Raw genomic sequence first — 20,800 nt, forward strand, 5'->3', positions numbered from 1 at the left:
CTCACAAATGCAGCCAGATTCCCATTTCATCAAATCTTACAACTGAGCCGGGACTGCTTTATCTATCCTGGCTCTTTATCTTTTCTCTGGTCAACATTTTCGAGGATTTGTCCATAGATTTCCATTGGATTAGTCTATGTTGAATGGCAAAGTACTGCATTGACTTATCATTGCATTGAAAGGATGGCTGACCAGGAAATGCTCACTTTTGCCACACGTAATCAGGCATATTGGAAGGAATTGGAGGATGACAACCAAGGTAATTGTAATAAATGCACTTTCTGTGGCTAACACGTCATGGTTAAGTTGGACTTGAACACAGAGCCTTCTGATCCAAGGTTAGAACTGCTATCCCTCTCCCCCAAAAGCCTCCTCAGTTATCCATCCAACATTGGTCAAGTCATGAATTATCTCTACATCATGTATGCATGGATTTGTAGGGTTCAGGAAGGAAATGCATGTAGTGGGAGTAGCAGGTAAATCTGATATCTCATAGTGGACTGTCTACAATGTGCTCGCATCTTTGTTAACATTTCCTGATCCCGTTATTTGAGGAATGTTAAGAAAATAAGGAAAGCCATGAAACTATGAAAGATAGAACTGCTCTTGTATAAAAGAAATGAACAAGGAAAGAATTGTTTATTTATTTTACTGACCATCTGTTTTATTCTTCTATAAGGTCATTGCACTCTTCCATAAACTGAGGCATAAACTTGATGTGCCCTCCCTGATCCTGGCTGACCAATTTATGTGACAAATGATTTCCTATTGCTCATAAGGATTATTTGCTGTCTGAAAGCCAGTAATTCCTCCTCAGGGGTTGACTACAGTTTAAATTTATTACCACCATAATTCAGTGTGCAGAAAATCTGAACAGAAAATAAGTGAATTTCATCAATGAGCTAAAGCATTTTATGTCAGCAGCTGCTGTCAATTTTGGAGGGTATTATTGCATTCTCACTTGATGTTGAATATGGTGTAACAATAGAATCTTAAAGCCGTTTAAGGTGGCATGGCAGGACAAGCATTAAAGAAAGGTCTCTTTGAAGTAGTCGGCCATGGAATTGAGTTTCAGTCTAATCTGTCAGTCAAGCTTACCTCAACCTGCATTTGCCAATTCTTGGTCAAGCCACTGGATGGAGCACCTTTGTGTGTTTCTTTTAAATTCAGGATATGAGCATTGTAGGCAAAGCCAACATGGAGACATTGGTAAAGTATTTTCCTGAGGTTCCTCACAGCACAGAGATTTGTAGACATTTAACCTTTTGGAGATGTTGTAATGGGTATCAAAGGAACCGAATAGATACCTTGCAGCAATCTTCACGGTGGAAGACATCAGCAGCACAACAGAACTTAAGAGAGTCGAGGAGGGGTGGAGCAGAAGTGAGTGTTGTGACTAAGGTGAAGGTGTTGGGGAAGCAGAAAGGTCTGACAGTGGATAAATCAGCCAGATTTAATAGATTACATTCCAGTGGTCTGAAGGAAATAGCTGAGGAGATTGTGGAGGCATTTGTGGTGATCTTCCGGAACCACTGGAGTCAGGGAGTGTGTCAGGAGACTGGAAAATTGCTGGTGTAACACCTTTGATTAAGAAGGAAGGGAGGGAGAAGAAGGAAATTATAGGAAATTCGAGGTTAGCCTGAGATTGGTCCTTGTTTTAGAGAATGCAGAGTACTTATAAGTGTATGGTAACAGTTTTAGTATAGGAAGGTCGTGCCTGATAAATCTGTTAGAATTCTTTGAGGAGACAATGAGCAAGTTAGACAAAGGGCAGCCAGTGAACGTGATCTATTTGGATTTCAAGAACATAAGAATTACTGAACAAAACCTGATGTGGCCACATTTGAAGTGTTGTGTACAGTTCTGGTCACCACATTATAAAAAGGATGTGGAAACTTTGGAAAGGGTTCCAAGGAAATTTACTCGGATGTTGCCTGGTATGGAGAGAAGGTCTTATGAGGAAAGGCTGAGGGACCTGAGGCTGTTTATGTTAGAGAGAAGGAGGTTGAGAGGTGCCTTCATTGAGACACATAATATAATCAGAGGGTTAGATAAGTTGGACAGTGAGAGCCTTTTTCCTCAGATGGTGTTGGCTAGCATGAGGGAACATAGCTTTAAATTGAAGGGTGATAGATATAGGACAGATGTCAGAGGTAGTTTCTTTACTCAGAGAGTAGTAGGGGTGTGGAATGCACTGCCTGCAACAGTAGTAGACTTGCTAACCTTAAGGGCATTTAAATGGTCATTGAATAGGCATATGGACGAGAATGGAATAGTATAGGTTAGATTAGATTATTTATAGTGTAAGTCCACACCGACCAACCGAAGCACAACCCACCCATACCCCTACATTTACCCATTCACCTAACACTACGGGCAATTTAGCATGGCCAATTCACCTGACCTGCACATTTTGTGACTGTGGGAGGAAACCGGAGCACCCGGAGGAAACCCACACAGACACGGGGCGAATGTGTAAACTCCACACTGTCAGTCACCTGAGGCAGGAATTGAACCCAGATCTACTGGCGCTGTGAGGCAGCAGTGCTAACCACTGTGCCACCGTGCTGCTCACTAAGATGGGCTTCAGATTAGTTCATCAGGTTGGCACAACATCGAGGGCCAACATTACAGCGCTGTAATGTTGGGATACCGGCCTCTCTGGCGTTAAAAGAAAAGAAAAAACAAAAAAGGAAAAAAAAGAACATAAAAAAGGAATGTCAGGAGTTCTAATTCACTATAGGAACCGGCTCTAAGCTAGAATGTCGGTGTCATGCATTATGCATGTGTAAATAAAGGATTCCAACTCCATGGAGTTATTTCAGTGACAATGAGAGAAAAACACGACCCTGAAGAGATTCATTTGCAACAGTCATCTTTGAATTGGGACAAGCATTTCTGATATCAGGCCACTTTTTGGGAAGTTTGACTTATATGATCCTGCCATTGAAAACTAGTCCCAGTATGTTATGTTTTTCCAGGCAAATGATATTGGGGTGGATGAAAAATTATGATAATTCTCCTGATAGCTTGTGGACGCATAGCTTTCTCAGTTATTAGAAGCCTAACTTTCCATCGAGGGCTCCAACCAGTCCTTCCAGGTGCGACAGAGGTTCACCTGTCTCTCCTCCAACCTAGCTTACTGCATCCAGTACTCCCAATGTGGTCTTCTCTACATTGGTGAGACCAAATGCAAACTCAGGGCATGTTTCATCGAGCATCTCAGCCAGGCCCGCAGGGGCTGATTTGACCTCCCAGTCACTGCCCATTGTAATTCTTCCTCCCACTCCCTTTCCAACTTGTCCATCCTCTCCCTCCTCCTTTGCCATTGTGAATCAGATCACAAATTGGAGGAACAACACCTCATCTTCCGCCTAGGCAGCCTACATCCCGAAGGACTCAACATTGAGTTCCCCAATTTCAAATAACCTCCCTTCCCATCCCCCAACTCCCTTTAATTCCCCTCCCCCTCCATTCCATTCCTCTGACCGACCCAGCTACCAACCGGATTCATTCCTCCCATCGACCAACCAGGTCGTACCCTCTACCTGTGTTCACCTATCACTACCCCACCACCCCACCCCCTCTTCCCACCCAAAACCCTTGCCCACCCCCCTTTATCTGCAGCCCCCAAACACCCACCCCTGGACCTGTAGAATGGTTGCACCCGAAACGTTGACTTCTGCACCTCCTGATGCTTGCTGGCTTGCTGTGTTCTTCCAGCCTCCTGCTTGTCTAACTTTTCCTGAAGCATCAGATATTAAAACCTTTCAAGAGTTGACAGATTTAATTAAAGAATATTACCACCCTAAGCCTTCTCTAATTCTGAATCGCGCTCTGTTTTACTCGGCGGTTCAAGAAACAGGGGATTTTTGATGAGGTTAAGACAACTGGCAGAGGCATGTGATTTTGGGTTAACCCTTAATGAGATGCTGAGAGATGGGATGGTATGTATGATTAATAATGTGACCATGTAAAAGCATCTACTAGCTGAAACCTAACCGGACTTCAAACAGGTACTACAACTGGCATTGTTATTGGAAAATGCCACAAGTGGAGCAAATGACTTACAAGGTATTCCAATGGAAGTGGACATCTTGCCAGGCTGACTGAGCTTGGGGAACACCACTTGGGTGAAGGCCATTGCATAGCCTCACTCAGCACATATCCTGAACAGAGGGACTCTAGGTCAGCCCATAGCAAAACACCAAAAAGAAACGTCAAGCTTCAGCCAAATGGTTAAAATTTTCATAAAGTTCCGGGGCGGCAATCCATTGTAGTTGTTGCCGGTATGCAGACTGGAGACAACAAAAGAGTCCCATTAGCCCTGAATTGAGTAAGAGAACTCATAAACCAGTACTCAGGAGAGAGCAGAGCCTGAAAAGTCCATCTACATTTGGTTTAGAACAGTTAAATTGCTTAGCAACATCCAAAACAGAACCAATCAAAATAAGCGTCTGGTTATATGGTCACCCGGTTCTAATGGACGTTGATACCAGTGCGGTCATGTCAGTGATTGTGGAACTAGTCTTTAATAAAATTTGCTTTGAAATCCAGCCTTAAAGTTTGAGCAAGACCTTGGCTAGACAGAGAGGATATTTTGGGGAACTTTTACAGATTAAGGGTACGACTTTGGTTGTGGTCTCTTATGAGAACCTTTGACAAAGGGTCAGTTAGACTTGAAACGTCAGCTCTTTTCTCTCCTTCCAGATGCTGCCAGAACTGCTGAGATTTTCCAGAATTTTCTCTTTTGGTTCAGTTCCCACTGATTGTAACAAAAAACTCAGGCCCAAGTTTGACAAGGTGAAATTGGTTGAGAAAGATTCAACCTGATTGGCTCAATATTTTTCGATTAGAAAATGGCTGCCTGAGTGGAGTCCTAATTAAATTCAGGAAGGTCAAGGGAATGTAAAAGGGGCCAAGACTACCTTACATGTTGACCAGGAATTCCATGATTCTACAAGGCCTGCCTCGTGCCATTTGCCTTACATGTAAATGTTGAGGCAGAAACCAGGAGTCTGGAAAGTGAAGGAATCATCAAACCTAGTCCAGTTCACAGAATGGGCAGCACCGGTCAGACCAATTGTGAAGTGCAACGGATTGGTTCATCTTTGTGGGGATTTCAAGCAAATGGTAAACCACTTTTCACAGCTGGATTGATACCCGCTCCCTTGCATAGAAGGTTTATAAACAAAACAAACAGGGATGCTGTCCTTCAAAAAGCTGGACATGAGCCAAGCGTATCTACAACTGCAATTAGATGAGGAGTTCCAGAAGTATAACACAATTAATACTCATAATGTTCGCGACTGCCATTTGGGGCATCATCAGCATGTACCACTTTCCAGCAGATAATGGAGAACATTTTACAAGGTTCACCCCAGGTCACAATTTATCTGGATAATGTGCTAATAACCAGGAAGATCAATAAAGAGCATTTAGAGAACATAGTACTTAATCATTTCTCCAAATTAGGTGTACCCCTTAGGAAGGAAAAATGTGTGTTCCAGGCACCCCAAGTGATCTACGTGGGCTACAGAGTCGACAAGACTGGGCCACAGCCGTTTGAAGATAAAATGAGTGTGATCAAACATGTCCTGGCTCCCACGTCTGTACCGGAGCTTAGGTCTTTCCTTGGGTCGGTGAGTTATTATGGAAAATTAATACGCAACCTAGCCTTCATCCTAGCACCTTTACGTTTGCTATTGATTTTGGAAATAATCTCATAGCCGTTAGGGAAGTGAAAAAGCAGCCAAGCGAGATGTGGTGCTGGCATGCGATGCGGTATCAGTTTAGTGTTGGCCCAGCGGAGAGGAATGCCCGAAAGTGTATGCTTCCCAGACTTTGGCTGATACCAAATGAAAATACACCCAGATACAAAAGGAAGATTTGTTGGTCATCTCTGGAGTGTGAAAGTTCCATCAATACCTTTGCAGACATAAATTTGTCCTAATAATGGACCACAAACCCCTGCCACAGGTACTGAATGGGAACATGGTCGGGCCACCCATGGCTTTAGGTTGAATTCAGCTGTCAGCTTTCCTTCTGAGTGCATACAATTACAAATTGGAACACAGTCTAGCAGGCCAACTGGCAAATGTGGATGTCTTGGGCTACCTCCTACTGGCGGTTACACCACTGTGGTGTGAATCACCAGAAGAGTCTGTTCTGGATTTAATCTCTCTTGTCACTCTTTCAGTCAGCGCTGACAATATCAGACTGTGGACACATGAAGATTCCCCCCACCCCAGTGAAACTGAAACAGCTGATGGTCGTGGAGGACACTATAAGGTTCATCATAACCAGAGTTGCAACTTTCCCAGACCCAGTGAGACCAGAACATCTTGAAAGATAGCACATTACTGTGGGAAGTTAGAGTGATGGTCCTGATAAAAGGTTGCCACTAGAAACTGACTGAACTTCACCAGGGTCATTCAGGGGATTTCAAGATGTTTGCAAGAAGTTATGTCTGGTGGCTAGGACTGGTTGCAGACATAGCCAATTTGGGGACAAGTGCTCAGAGTGCCAACAAGGACAAATACAAATGCCAGCAGCTCCCCCACATGCATGGGAATGACACATTGACTATGTGAGTCCTTTCAGGGGCTTATTGTTCATGGTTATTGTGGACACCCAGTCAAAATGGTTGGACATTTATTGTTCAAATATGGGAATGACGCTTAAAAAGTTGCAAACATTGTTTGCAATTCACGGACTCCTGGAGGCATTGGTCACCATAAACAGACCACCATTTACCAGTAGGGTATTTGAGTATTTCCTAAAGTTGAATGGCATTCGGAATGTAAGAACAGCTCCATTCCATCCAACATCCAATGGTCTGACAGAAAGAGCAGTCCAAACTTTGAAGGTAGACTTAAAGAAACAGCCTATAACTTCACTAGTTACCAAATTGTCCCAGTTCCTGCTTGATTATGGAACCACCCTTCACCCCTCTAAAGGGAAGCTCCAGCAGAGTTGCAAATGCCTCCCGATCTTCCCAGACCTGGGCGAGGGTTGGGGAAACAACATCAGGAATGCCAATAGTAAACATAAGACTCCTCTAAACCAGAGAGGCAGTTTAAATCAGGGGACAAAGTTTGGTGCCAAAACCATGGAAATAGCCCAGCATGGGTAAGAGGCATGGTCAACATGAGGTCAGGTCCCGTAAGGTACAACGTTCTGGTAGGAGAGGCGGTCCTGCACAGGCATGTGGACCACATGAAAGCTGCAAAGTCGCAAATGAGGCAGGAGCAAAACACGCGGCTAGGCTGTCGGAGTCCATGGGCTCTCCCCTTCCTCCTCGCATTGAAGAAACTTCAAAGGATGAGATGGACACAGCAGGTGTTGTAGTCTTGACACCACTGCTTGAAGAAGCGGATAAATTTCGGCCGAGACGCTCTGGGCACAAGACGCGGGTTACTGTGTGGTAAACACCACTAGTATCTGAGGCAGAGCCAGAGGATCAAGACCTGGTGTGAAAACACTCCAGGAGAAACTGCAGGGAAAAGAACAGGTTTACTTCCAAGGACTTAGATGGGGGGCATGTAGTTGTAGAGTCATACAGCACAAAAACAAACTCTTCTGTCCAACCACTCCTTGATGAACACAATCCCAAACTAAACCAGTCCCACCTGCCTCCTCCTGGCCCATATCCCTCCGAACCTTTCCTATTCATATACTTATCCGAATGTCTTTTAACTGTTGTAACTGTACCTTCACCTTTTGGGGGTTCAACACAAAGATGGCTTCCTGAATCTTTAAGAGGCCCTACCCTTTTGCTCTTAATGTATTTGTAGAATCTCTTTGGATTATTCTTAACCTTATCTGCCAAAACTATCTCATATCAAGTCCCGAAGATTTATCCACCTTCATATTCTTTCAATCATTCCGAACTTCCTCTTCTGTAATGTGAAATGCTTTTAAAACATCGAAGTTTATTTCTCTGCATTCTCTCAGCTCCATTTCTTTTTCCACAATATAAACTGACATGAAATATTCATTTAGTAACTCTTTCACCTCCTGAGTTCAGCACAAAGACGACCTCCTCAATCTTTAAGAGGCCCTACCCTCTCTCTAGTTACCCTTTTGCTCTTAATGTATTTGTAGAATCTCTTTGATTAGATTACTTACAGTGTGGAAACAGGCCCTTCGGCCCAACAAGTCCACACCGACCCGCCGAAGCGCAACCCACCCATACCCCTACATCCACCCCTTTAACCTAACACTACGGGCAATTTAGCATGGCCAATTCACCTGACCCGCACATCTTTGGACTGTGGGAGGAAACCGGAGCACCCGGAGGAAACCCACGCAGACACGGGGAGAATGTGCAAACTCCACACAGTCAGTCGCCTGAGTCGGGAATTGAACCCGGGTCTACAGGCGCTGTGAGGCAGCAGTGCTAACCACTGGGCCACCGTGCCGCCCACAAATTTCTTTGGATTATCCTTAACCTTATCTGCCAATGCTATCTCATATCCCCTCTTTGCTTCATGATTTCTTTGTTAAGAATGCCCCAATACTCTTTATATTGATTAAGAGATTCAATTGAATCAAGTAGTTGATATCTAAAATAAGATTCTGATTGGAAAGAGGACAGTCAGGTGGACCTCATAGAATATGAGGGAGTCAATAGACAATAGACAATAGACAATAGGTGCAGGAGTAGGTCATTCTGTCCTTTGAGCCAGCACCACCATTCATTATGATCATGGCTGATCATCCTCAATCAATATCCTGTTCCTGCCTTATCCCCATACCCCTTGATTCCACTATTCTTAAGAGCTCTATCCAACTCTTTCTTGAAAGTATCCAGAGACTTGGCCTCCACAGCCTTCTGGGGCAGAGCATTCCATACACCCACCACTCTCTAGGTGAAGAAGTTTCTCCTCAACTCTGTTCTAAGTGGCCTACCCCTTATTTTTAAACTGTGTCCTCTGGTTCGGGACTCACCCATCAGCGGAAACATGCTTCCAGCCTCCAGAGTGTCCAATCCTTTAATAATCTTATACATCTCAATCAAATCCCCTCTCAGCCTCCTAAACTCAAGCATATACAAGCCCAGTCGCTCCAATCTTTCAACGTAAGATAGTCCTGCCATTCCGGGAATTGACCTCGTGAACCTACAATGCACTCTCTCAATAGCCAGAATGTCTTTCCTCAATTTCAGAGACCAAAACTGCATACAATATTCCAGGTGCAGTCTCACCAGGGCCCTGTACAGCTGCAGAAGGACCTCTTTGCTTCTATACTCAATTCCTCAATATCCTGGCTGACAAATATAAACAGAAGTGCCAGGGGTTCTGTTCACTCTTGGAACCGACTCTGAGCTAGCTGGGTCAGCGTCACGTAAAACCTATAAATAAAGAGTGACTTGGTGACTGGATACCACCTTCATGGAGTTACTTCATTAATGTTACTGAATGATAAAGGGAAGTGGTTAGGCAATGTTTTTGTAAAGTTGGTTATATGGTTCATATGTTAGTGTTATGCATTAACCCAAAACTAAATGTCTCTGAAGATCTGCCATCAATATAAACAGACTGCAAAAGACCTAATTTAATGTTAAACAAATAATATTGTTGTCAATTTTATGTTTTTGTTACATAACGATGTCCAATTATTTAATAGTTATTAAACTGTAAAATCCTTCCAGCAATTGTGGATTGTCTGCTTTTGATCAGTACCACTGTAAAAGTACACAAAAGATGTCTATTGTTACTTAAGACAGTCTAATTTTTAATCCTAAACATTGGCCATCTTCTCATAACAAAAACACTGTTCATCTTCACAAAGCTTGACAATGCAGACTATCCTTCATTAGTCTTATTATTTATCAAGGCTTTGGAGCCACAGTCAAATTTTAATTGGGCTCACTTGAATATGAGAAATATATAATAGCTACAAGACCTTACTTTCCATAATTAGTTTCTTTTATTCATCTTTGATCTTCCTATTCAAATGCTCCAATTCGTAGGGGTTATTTAGAAATAAAATGCATTGCAAGAAATCCTGTGTAATTCTGTCCTCACAATTTCCCCTGACGCATGCAAGCTCATTAGTATGGTCTGAAGAAAGGATTGCAATATCTAGATGTTCAGTTCGAGATAACTTTGGATGCATTTGTGAAAATAACTGTTTAGCTTGCACTACAACAAAGGAGGTACATTTTAACAGATGATATGTATTACCACTCTTCTTGCACAGAAGGATTGACATCATCAAAAAGGAAGCAATTTTGGTAAATAATTCATTATTTATCATTTGAGAGAATAAAAGAAGTCCTAAAATGTGAAAGAAAGCAGGTGATGAAAGACAAAAACATGATAACGGCATCTACAAAAGAAACTGGACAAAGTGATGTAATGTGTTTGAACTTTGTAATCTGGTCAGTACAGTAGAAAGGGGAATTACATCATATCCATTCATGCGATGATTTTCAGAAAACACGTGAAAGACATCAGAAAAGAGCCACCATCATTCGATTTGAAGAATCTTTGACAAGCTTGGTAAACTTCTCCTCTGAAACAGGATGTCTTATATCATCAGTTTCTAAATTCTAAAAGAAGAGTTATCTGACTCACAAAATTATTGCAAAAGTAACCATTACAAATCAGTGTCAACCTGAAGCAGAGTATCAGTCATTTATCATATTGAAAGGTTGAGCAGGCTTGAGGGGCCATATTGTCTAGTCCCGCTCCTATTACTTATGTTCTTATGAGTAATCCAATACTTAAATAATGAAAATAGCTTCTAAAAAGATGTGCAAAACATTTTTTTTCGAGTTAAATAGGATTGAAAAAAAGCCCAATATCTGAAAACATACCGGTTAGTTTCCTTATGCACAAATTTTCAGCTACATTTTTTAAGCTTCTTTCTTAGTTTCCCAATGAGCAGAACTGATATAGATTACCAGGGGTGAGGCATTAACCTTGGAATTATTGGCAGTTTTGTGGTCCACTTTGACGGCAATAATTTTAAAACTAGCACCAAACATGGAAGTGCCAATTGCAATAAATCATGATTGGGTCTTGGGACATGGGCATCATTGGCTGGGACAGCATTTATTTCCTGTTCCGAGTTGAGTTTGAGAAGATCGTGTGGAGCTGCCTTTTTGAGCAGCTGTACTTCATGTGCTGTAGTGCAACTTGTGTATGCAATTCTGCTGCCATTTGTTGCATTGTGATTTCTGAAATATCCCTTTAAACATCAGTTGCTGTGTCTCTGTTGACTTATCCTTTAACTAAATTTGCTATTCACTTTAGCCAGCTCTGTTTCCATGCACTCATAATTCTCCTTATTTAATTGTTTTTAAAGTCTCAGACCTACCTCCTCATTCCATCCAACCAAATGTAAAAATTCAACCATATTATGGAGGCTGCTACATTAGAGTGCCTTCACTATGAGATTTTACCTCGTTTGACCTCATTTTACAATCGCAAATCTAGTATTTATTGCTTACATTCAGTTTCAGTACATGCATTTCTAAGAAAGCATTCTGAAAAGATTCTATAAACACCTACCACACAATCTTTGTCCACCTCACTTTTTGGTCTCCATTTAGATTAAAATCTCCCATGATTGTCACCGTGCCTGTACAGAACATTGGTTCAACCACTTTTTGAATATTGCTTGTAATTCTGGTCTCCTTTCTATCAGAATGATGTTGTGAAACTTGAAAGAGTTCAGAAAAGGTTTACAAGGATGTTGCCAGGGTTTGAGCTATAGGGAGTGGCTAAATAGTCTGGGGCTATATTGTTTGCAGTGTTGGAGGCTGAGGGGTGACATCCAAGAGATTTATAAAGTGATGAAGGGCCTGCATAGGGTAAATAGACAAGGTCTTTTACCCAGGGTGGGGGAGTCCAAAGCTAAAGGGCACAGGTTTAAGAGGAAAGGGGAAATATTTAAAGGGACCTTAGGGGCAACTTTTTCACACAGAGGCTGGTGTGTGTAAGGAATGAGCTGCCAGAGGGAATGGTAGAGGCTGGTAAGATTGCAACATTTATAAAGCACCTAGATAGTTCGGTGCATAAGAAGTGTTTAGAAGGATAAAGACCAAATGCTGGCAAATGGAACTACAAACAAAATCTTATTTTTTTTTTCCTTCTATGCTCCACTTTACTGTATGATTAATGTTAGAGGGCTGGTACATTAGTCCAACAAGTGATTTCATGTCCTAATTATTTTCAATATCTATCCAAACTTTTTTTGCATCTTGGCTTCCTGAATTTAGGTCACCTCTCTGTCTATGATGCTGAGATGATCATTAACTAACAGATTCAACCCGCCAACTTTTCCTAGTTTCCTGTCATGATGCAATGTCTTGTTCCCTTCAAGAATCAGGACCCAATCCATGTCATCCTGCAGTCATGCCTCATTATTAACTGGGAAATTGCGTTTTTTCAATGCTATTTGTGCTCTCAGCTCATCTGTTTTGTCTTGAATGCTATGTCCACTCAGATAGAAAGCCTGTAGTTTTAAGATGTTATCTTTTCTAATCTTTGCTGTTGGTTGTGCCTTCAAATTCTACTCTCTATCCTTTCCTGTAATGGCGTATATATTTATTATTTCTCAGAAGTAATAACTCTCTCTTTGACCTTGACTTTAATCTTTGATCCCTTGCCCTCACTACAAAGTTTAAAATCTCCTTTACCTTGTTATGTAGTTGACAAGAACTCTGTGCCTAGAAAGTTTCAGGTAAAGACCATCCTATCGATACAGATGCCACTTGCCCCAGTACTGTGCCACCGACTTATGAATCAGAACCAATTTTACCTACACCAGTCCTTGAGACACACACTCATCTTTCTAATCTGATTCTTCCTGTGCCTATGTGCATGTGTTTCAGGTAATTATGTAAAGATATGACCGTTGATGTTGTACTGTTTAATTTGGCACCTAACTCCTCATTTTGACTATGCAGAACCTCCTTTTTATCCTGCTTAAATTGTTGGTATTTATAAAGGCCATGGCAATTGAAACCTACTCCTTCTGATCCAGTTGGAGTGCCTCACTAGCCCTGAGGATATAGCCTGAACACTGGTACTAGACAGGAAGCATAGCCATCACACTTTCACTGTTTGCTGCAGAGAATGGGGTCAATTCTCCTCACTATACTGTATTCTTATCCATTAGCTTCCAAATACCAAGCAGTTTGACTGGTTATCAGGATGGTAGCTGAAACAAGCCTGGACTATTAGGATAGAATAGGGTTAAACCACCCATTTTGAATTGAGACTGAGCAATTCTTCAAAGACAGAAGGGTTTGTTTTTTTTATGATTTGTAAACCATGAAGCATGACAAGGGAAGGAGCCAGAAGGTCTAGTTTGTCTTGGATTCAGAGCTTCTTTTGAATTTTTCACAGCAGCCCACGAAAGCAAATGACAGCTTTTCTGCAAGGTCAGTGACCAGACATCCCTCATAAGGAAGAAATTCCTATAAAAGCCAATTACACTGACAAATCTTGCAACCAGCGGTTATTTGACCAATGTTTAGATATTAGATGTAATGGCACCAATAATGTCATCAAGAAGCATGTCTAACTCCTACGAAATGCAGAGAGTAAGTAAAGAATTCAAAATGCTGACATGCGAAATAAGATAAACAGCATTTCTTTGGATATTTTTCAGTCTGAAATATACGAGAACACCATTCATTTTTTTGAACAATTAGAGTTTAAAGTCTCTACCTTTTGTTTCTTGTTCAAAAATTAATTCACTTCTCTCTTATTTTCGTAAACTAAGCAACATTACTTCATGGGTGAGCACATTATGACAATCTGTGAAATATTTTGCCATTTGGTATGACCAATGTTACACACAATATGAGCGTTCCTTACATTTCCATGCCTCCAGTGCAATTTAACAAATGTCACTTTGGCTGGTGCTAAACTCTGACAGAATTGAACTCACTTACTCACTTCACACTCTAAAAACAGACTCCTTTTCAAGTACAAAGATGCAATCCTTTATGAGGCTAACTCCCTCTCAAATTGCAACATTTAAAAGACATCTGGATGGGTATATGAATAGGAAGGGTTTGGAAGGATATGGGCCGGGTGCTGGCAGGTGGGACTAGATTGGGTTGGGATATCTGGTCAGCATGACGAGCTGGACTGAAGGGTCTGTTTCCATGCTGTAAAACTCTCTGAATCTATGACATACTGAAAAATGAGTACAAAGCTGAGAATCATCAACTGGATTTAATGCTTAAAAATTTGATTTTGAGACTCTACAGTTTCCCAATTGACTTCCATATCCATTGGAACACTTTATTGGGAGGTTTTGTTGAGCCAGAGAATCCAAGTGGAACAGCACTAATTTGTCTCTGATGTGGCAATGTTTCAGAAACCAGTATCTCACACAAACAATGTTAATGAGACATGAGAAACAATTTTGGGTTGGCCTTGGTCCTTCTGGATAGTGTCATGCATTCTCTGTGCATCACCATTCAGCCCAGCCAGCCTATGTTGTCCATCCTTAATGTGAATAGTAGTCTGAATCCCATGTGTCTATGCTATTCCCATATATCTTTATTTCCAATTTATTCAAGCACCTGCCTATTTAAATGATTTGAAATGTCTGCTTCAATCACTTGAATCCAGGAACACATGAGCGGAAAATTACCATTTATATCTGGTTGGCTCATTTGATGTTACTTACCCAGAATGGCTTTTAGCCAATTTTTCTGCCAGGATCATTGGGTCTCCAAGCCAATTCCATAGGCAACAGGCAATCAGTTCCTCACTTCAGCGAGTGGTTTGAATGACTGTGTAATAATAAAGGATTGTCAAATAGTCATGACTAAGAAGAATCCCAAGAATTTATGACTTGAATGAGCATGTATGCTTCCAGATTAGCTGAAACAAAGGAATTTAATTAGTGTAATCCTGTTGGGAATCGGTTAATTTAAAAAGAATAGGAATAAATAAAAAAGACAATCAAACTGTGAACGAAAGAAATTAAAGGCAAAATGAAGTAGGCATTTATGAACAAAAGACTCAACTCTACTGAATTCGAGGTTAAAATTAATAATAATTAAATATTATAACACTAATAACTACTTTTTTGTATTATTGGAAGTTTTCAAAATTTTCAGTTATAGAATGAGAAAATGAACAAAGCCTGGTTAATAATCCAGGTTTGTAGTTAAACTAATAAAAGACAATAGAAAGTGAGAAATTTCATAGATGACTACATATCGAAATCATGGAGTTGTGGAGCTGTACAGCATGGACCCTTTCGTCCAATTCATCCATGCCAATCCGATATCTTAAATTAACCTAGTCCCATTTGTCAGCATTTCACCTATATCCCTCTAAACCCTTCCTATTCATACACCTGTCCAGATGCCTTTTAAATGTTATATTTGTACCAGCCTCCATCACTTCCTCTGGCAGCTCATTCCATACACGCACCACCCTCTACTGAAACAGTTCCATCTTAGGTCCCTCCTAAGTCATTCCCCTCTCACCTTAAACATTTGCCCTCATGTTTTGCACTCCCCCGCCCTGGAGAAAGAATCTAATTTATTCACCCTATGATTTTACAATTCTTTATACGGTCACTCCTCAGCCTCCAACACTCCAGGAAAGATAGCCCCAGTCTATTCAGCCTCTCCCTATAGCTCAAACCCTCCAACCCTTGAGGATCTAAAATCTGGATTTAGGCTGTTGTCAGGAGCAACCATTACTCACTACAAAATGGCTTCTTAATGCAAGTGACATAAAATAACATAACAAAATGGCTTCTAGGAGCAATGGCATCTAACTCTGCTGAGAACTGCATTCCTGAACTAATTGAAAGAGATTAGCAAACAATGCCCTGTTCATATTATGAATTAACCAAGCAAGATATGACATTATTAAAGTATCCGAGCTGGCCTTGTAAACACAGGTGGAGAGAGATAAAAACGTGCAAACAAGTCAGTTCCCAGGAAAACCCATTGGCTTAATTTTATGTCTATTTGTAATTTATTTCATTTTATTGGATTAATTTGTAATTAAGGCTGATCTGTTTGTTAAGAGACCTATAAACGTTGCTTGTGTTTTAAGATTATGCGCAGCTTTTCCAGAGTACACAGAGGTGCTTAACCCCTATGTTGCTGGATAACCTATACCCGGCATTATAATAAATTGTTAAAACTAGCAGCGATTGAGCTGCTAGTGTTTATTTGACTGATTGCGGAACCGAGAGGTTCATCTCAGGGACCAGATCTTCACCCTGGCAACATCCTCGTAAATCTTTTTTGAACCCTTTCAAATTTCACAACATCCTTCTGGATATCAAAGAGGCTAGAATTGAATGAAGTATTCCAAAAATTGCCTAACCAATCATCTTCCCTAAGATCCCCTTCCCTGATGTTTCCTCCAGGGGTCTAGTAACAATCTTCAGTCTTGACCGATGTAGTGCTGGAAGTAATCAGCAGTTCTGATGATGCTGTTGCATCAGCTACCTGATGAAGGAGTAGCATTCCGAAAGCTAATGCTTCCAAATCAACCTGTTGGACTATAATCTGGTGTCGTATGGTCTTTTAACGCTTTTGGTAATAGAGACCTGCTGGTACCTTAGTGACCAGCAATTGTTGGACGATACCAAAAGGACCATCTCATCAACCATTTAAATCTTGTCAAGGGACCAACAATGGCAGTGGGGAATTGCATCAGTTAGTGCTTCAGGTTAATGACTTTTACTGGTGAAATGTAACCAGCCTGAAATTCTATTTCTCTCTCCACAGATAATGTTAAACCTGCTGAGCATCTCCAGCTTTATTTAGATTTCCAAGATCTGAGATTCTTTTATTCTTATACTTGTTGCCAATAGCTCTGGATAATGTAGGTAAAAACAATATCAGCAGATGCTGGAAACCAGATTCTGGATTAGTGATGCTGGAAAAGCACAGCAGTTCAGGCAGCATCGAGGAGCATGTTGCCTGAACTACTGTGCTTTTCCAGCACCACTAATCCATTCTGGATAATGTGACAAACTATTGAGTAATTCTCGTCGCACGACATGTAAGAGATAGTTTTGCATGCTCTTGCGATACTGTCAAAGTGTTTAAATAATGGACAGGGAATTGGGCATTTGATGAGATTTTCAAGCCTCCATTTTGCAAGATCGTGATACCCTAGGGTTATCTATTTACAGCAATATACAGCCATTTCATTACAAAACAATCATTCAGCTCAGCCAGCCTATGTTGTCCATCCTTAATGTGAATAGTAGTCTGAATCCCATGTGTCTATGCTATCCCCATATTTCTTTATTTCCAATTTATTCAAGCACCTGCCTATTTAAATGATTTGAAATGTGTGCTTCAATCACTTGAATCCAGGAACACATGAGCGGAAAATTACCACTTACATCTGGTTGGTTCATTTGATGTCAATGCATTTTCTCCTGCACTTACTGAACACATCTCTGATAAACCCACTCGAATTCAAAGAGGACGTTAATAGCTTTCCAACAAGTTTTCACCTAAAATATTTACAACTTCAAGCATCTCTCAGCTCAAATAAAAGGCAAATACTGTGCAGGATGGTAATCTGAACCAAACACAGAGAAAATTGAAGAGATTGGAGAAAGTCATGGGGGGCATGAATAGGATAAATAGACAAGGTCTTTTTCCTGGGGTGGGGGAGACCAGAACTAGAGGGCCTAGTTTTAAGGTGAGAGGGGAAAGATTTAATAGGGACCCAAGAGGCAACTTTTTCACGCAGAGGGTGGTGCGTGTATGAAATGGGCAGCCAGAGAAAGTAGTGGAGGCTGGTACAATTAGGACGGGTTTAGAGGGATTTGGGCCAAGTGCTGGAAATTGAGACTATATTAATTTAGGATATCTGGTCAGCATGGACGAGTTGAACTGAAGAGTCTATTTGCATGCTGTATATTTCTAAGACTCTATGACTCTAAGAGAGGGTGGTCAGAATCTGGAATGCATTCTCTGGGAAGGCAGTAAAGTTGGGAAAACTCACAATATTTGAATAGTATGTGGATGAGCACTTGAAATGCCATTGCTTTCAACAGCATTAGCCAAGTGCTGGAAGTGGGATGAGTTTTGATGTATCACTGCAGACTCAGTGGGTGAAAGTGCCTCTTCTGTCCGTATGACTCTATACTCTATAGCTCATCAGGTCTGACAGTACCTATGGAGAGACGTAGCATTAATGTTTTGAGTACACTATGACGCTTCATTAGAATCTCTCAACTCAGCTTGTTTAAATATTGTCCTGATGATCGATCAGAACCCAGAAATACTTTTGGACATATCAAACTTCTAATTCCATACTGTAACTCAAAAAAAGATGACAGCTACAGCCAAAGGATATAAATTCAATGACTGATAGAGTCCTGTGAAGCACATGAATTCTCACACCTGCTGAGAGTTATTTAAAACTCAGACAGAAAGAGCAAAAAGGAAGAGATAACAAGAGGTTGACTACCCACACCACTCTCAGCAGGAAGCCATCTTCCACAAGCATGTTTGTGGCTTAACCTTTCAGGGATATACAAAACAATACATGGCCAAAGACCATTTACAATTTATCTTAACAGTTGTTACATATCGTAATATATAGATTAAAGGCCAAAGCTTTAATACAGTCATGAAAGAGCCCTGAACTATCAGGTGTCATGGATGACATCTAACCCCCTCAAAATATATTAAGAAGATAGCTAAGACCCTAATATTTTTCTTATTTTAAAGGCAAGTGTAAGACGCTGTATTCCAAATGCAGTTTGATTCGTCAAACTACTTGACTTTATGTAAAACACACTTAATTTTTACACTCCAATTAAAATAAAGACAAAATAAAAATAAAAGAAGAGCATTGATTTCACTGTATCTCGATTGAAATGTTTAACAAAATACTATATTATTACTAGGACTAATTAACTATTTCAATAAAGTAACATCCCATAAGCACATCCTTGGCAAAGGCAAATTCAGTCAAATAGATTGTCTCACATGCAATTCCACCAGCAGGAAGAGATACCCAGTTTTTAGCTGTAACAGAGGCAGGAATAAGAGTTTTCACATACAGTTTCAAGACCCCAGCAACTGCTGAAATCTAAAACTAAAAGCCCTGGTTCTGTGGGAGCTTGACCTCACCCAATCAGGCTACTTCTATTATTCCAACTTTAAAGAAAAACCTCAAGGCCTCACAAGCTGTTTATTTTCTTGGCTTTGAGCAGACTGCTCAGTGCCTCTGTCTCACTCTTTCTTCAATAAAACAAGGACAAATTACACCTCTTAAAACTATAGTCTTGTCACACGGTAACAAAAGAGTAAAGGCACTCTCTCACTCTAAGTGCTGCCAGCCAGCTGTTGTCAAAATGAATTATGACATTTCAATCATCTTGTAAAACCAAGGATCTCAAAATCCACTGTTCAATTGCCATTATCAAAGCTACCAATACCATCCAATGTAACATGTTTAATATTTCTACAATCTGCTCTCAACTAAAAATTCATCTGTAAGTTCTGTTTTAACTTTGCTACAATTCCATTCTTATTCTTAATCTGTGGATATCTGTGTTCCGGTTCCAAGACGGCAATGGAGTAGCAGGGTTGGGTTCCAGCTCTTGCCCCAGGCTGATCTGCTCCCAACTGCTTTCTTTCATTTTTTTTAACTTCTGCTCTTTTTTCTTTCTTTCAATTTTCTTTTCTTTTGCGGGTTAGTTGGCAGCATCGGAGTGGCAGAGAGCGCGGGCTGTGTGCGGATTGATGGCAGCCTTCCAGTGGTCGGATGACAGCAAAGTCTTCAAGGTGGTGCCACTGGGAGGGTGACGTATTGGGGGAGGGCAGCTGGAGTGGGACTCTGAGGTTGACTCCTACCCTGGCAACAGAGCCAGGGAACTCCTGGTTGTGGGGGGAATCTGGGTTAAACTTGGAACTTGGCTTCAACATAGCGGACCCAGCAAAGAGTTGGTGCCTAAACGTGACGACTCCTTTGTGGGTGGGTCCGCGCAGGTGGCAGAGGGTTGGTGACGCAGGGGTCGTTGGTGACCGGGCTCAGGGACCATGGTGGAGGTGGTGGGATGAAGATGGACTTTCTTTCAGTTTCATCTTTTTACTCTTTTTATTCTTTAACTATTCAAAATGACACCAGATTCTCGTGACAGTTGAAGCTTTTAGAACATAGAACATATAACAATGCAGCGCAGAACAGGCCCTTTGGCCCTCGAATTTTTCACTGTACTTTAGATTAGATTAGATTACTTACAGTGTGGAAACAGGCCCTTCAGCCCAACAAGTCCACACTGACCTGCCGAAGCACACCCACCCAGACCCATTCCCCTACATTTACCCTTGCACCTAACACTACGGACAATTTAACAGGGCCAATTCACCTAACCTGCACATTTTTTTGGACTGTGGGAGGAAACCGGAGCAACCGGAGGAAACCCACGCAGACATGGGGAGAATGTGCAAACTCCACACAGTCAGTTGCCTGAGGTGGGAATTGAACCCGGGTCTCTGGCGCTGTGAGGCAGCAGTGCTAACCACTGTGCCATCATACCACCCACTATTTTATGTACAGTACTGCCCACCCCCCCTCCGCGCACCCCCCCCCCCCATATCTGCAGGAGATATATTCCAAGACCTACTGCAGATGTCAAAACTGCAGATAGTAGCTAACCCATTCATTTAAATGGGAAATTTGCCCTCTCGGCAGCCCCCGGTTCCTGGTTCTTGAATGTTCCATGTAATATTTTTGGGCTGCGGTAAACTGCGGATAACTGAAATTGCAGAAGCCAATTCCATGGATACGGCAGTCACCCTGGATTATTCACTGTAACA

At 41.4% G+C, this 20,800-nt stretch overlaps 1 pseudogene; it reads left to right on the forward strand.

The window, feature by feature from the left end:
• LOC148150007 (liprin-beta-1-like) overlaps positions 1-20,800 on the forward strand; it is a 48,240-nt pseudogene that overhangs the window by 25,077 nt on the left and 2,363 nt on the right.

This window comes from Chiloscyllium plagiosum, unplaced genomic scaffold (assembly GCF_037043375.1).
Source record: "Chiloscyllium plagiosum isolate Xiang-an unplaced genomic scaffold, Cpla_swu_hap1 HiC_scaffold_5, whole genome shotgun sequence".
In the NCBI taxonomy this organism is placed as follows: domain Eukaryota; kingdom Metazoa; phylum Chordata; class Chondrichthyes; order Orectolobiformes; family Hemiscylliidae; genus Chiloscyllium; species Chiloscyllium plagiosum.